A 1,975-nucleotide genomic window follows, 5' to 3' on the forward strand; every position below is an offset into this window, starting at 1 on the left:
TACTTATTTTTATGAATTCCTTTGTATTATATATATATATATATATATATATATATATATATGTGTGTGTGTGTGTGTGTGTGTGTGTGTGTGTGTGTGTGCGTTAGTGGACATTTGTGCTGGGAGGGGGTTCGTGATAGCCAATACCCTCTTCAGGCATAAAATGATCCACAGGTATACATGGCGAGTGATGAGAAGGGTGGGTGGTGAACTGAATGATAGGAAAGCAATGATTAATTATGTGTGTGTAGATGAAAGGATGCGAAGATGTGTAATGGATGCAAGAGCTTATAGAGGTTGGGGAAGTGGACTTTCTGACCACTACTTGGTGGTGGCCAGAATTAGGATCCAAGTAAGATGGATGAATAGAAGAAGGGAAAGACGAGAGGAAGGAGTAGTTGCAAGGAGAGTGGAAAGGTTACAAGAGGATGAGAAAAAGGCAGAGTATAAGAGAGAAGTGGAGGAACGATTGGGCAAATATGAATTGGAGCAGATGGGGGATGTGAAAGGTGTGTGCAGGATATTTACAGAAGAAATATGTGCAGCATGTGATGGTGTGTGTGGGAGGAAGAGAAGACGGAGGGGGGTGCAAGGAACAGCGTGGTGGACTGAAGGGGTGAGACAGGCTGTGGTACAAAAGAAGAAAGCGTATAATGAATGGATGAGAAATAGGGGCGTGGAAGAAGTTGACAGGTGGAAGAGAGAGTTATATGCAGAAAGAAAGAGAGAGGTGAAAAGATTAGTAAGAGAGAGTAAGAAGAGAGTGGATGAGGAATTTGGAAGGAATTTGAGTGTAAAGTGGAGGGACTGTAAGAAAATGTTCTGGAAAGAGGTGAAGAGAGTAAGACAGGGTGGAAGTGAGGTTAGCAGGGGAGTGAAAGATAAAAATGGTAGATTACTAGTGGAGAAGGGAGAAAATGTGAGCAGATGGAGAGAACACTTTAAGGAATTGTTGAATATACTGGCTGGAAGTAATGCGGGTATAAGTGGCTGGGTAATGGCTGGGAGAAGGAGGGAGGTGAGAAGACAGGAAGAAATCAGTAGGATAGAAGTTGTGGAAGCAAGGAAGAAAGTTAAATTGGGGAAAGCCCCAGGAATTGATGGAGTGTGTGGTGAAATGCTGAAGCATGGGGGAGAGATAGTAGTAGAATGGATGTGGAAGATGTGCAGATTGGCCTGGGAGGAAGGTAGAGTCCCGGAGGATTGGAAGTCAGGTATAATTATTCCCTTGTACAAAGGAAAAGGGGAAAAAGAAGTGTGTGGTAATCATAGGGGCATTTGTCTTCTTAGTATAATAGGAAAAGTGTATGGTAGGATACTTATTGACAGAGTTAGAGAAAGAACAGAGAAATTAGTTGGAGAAGAACAGGGAGGCTTTAGGAAGGGAATAGGTTGTGTAGATCAGATATTCATTCTTAGATCTTTAGTAGAAAAGTTTCTAGAGAAGGGAAAGAAGTTGTATGCGGCTTTCATGGATTTGGAGAAAGCATATGAGAGGGTGGATAGACTATGATTGTGGAAAGTATTAAGAATATATGGAGTAGATGGGAAGTTGTTGAATGCTGTGAAGAGTATGTATGATGGTGCTAAGGCTGCAGTGCGTGTGAATGGTGAACTAAGTGAATTTTTCTCTTTGAAGGTTGGGTTGAAACAGGGATGTGTCATGTCTCCATGGTTGTTCAATCTGTATATGGATGGGGTAATAAAAGAGGTACAAGGTAGGGTAGCGGATGTTGGAGTGGCCCTGGTGAGAGAGGATAGTGTTTGGAAGCTCCCTGTACTGTTGTTTGCAGATGATACTGTGTTGTTGAGTGAAGACGAAGGAGAGCTGCAAGGCTTGGTGGATGAGTTTGGGAGAGTGTGTAAGAAACGGAATCTAAAGGTGAACGTAGGGAAGAGCAAAGTGATGGTCTTTGAGAGAGGTGAAGTTAGTGAATGTACAGCGAGGTTGGATGCTGAGGAATTGGAAAATATG

The sequence above is a fragment of the Coenobita brevimanus genome, chromosome 38 (genome assembly GCF_032717465.1).
Source record: "Coenobita brevimanus isolate Jiangsu-jjx chromosome 38, ASM3271746v2, whole genome shotgun sequence".
In the NCBI taxonomy this organism is placed as follows: Eukaryota; Metazoa; Arthropoda; class Malacostraca; order Decapoda; family Coenobitidae; genus Coenobita; species Coenobita brevimanus.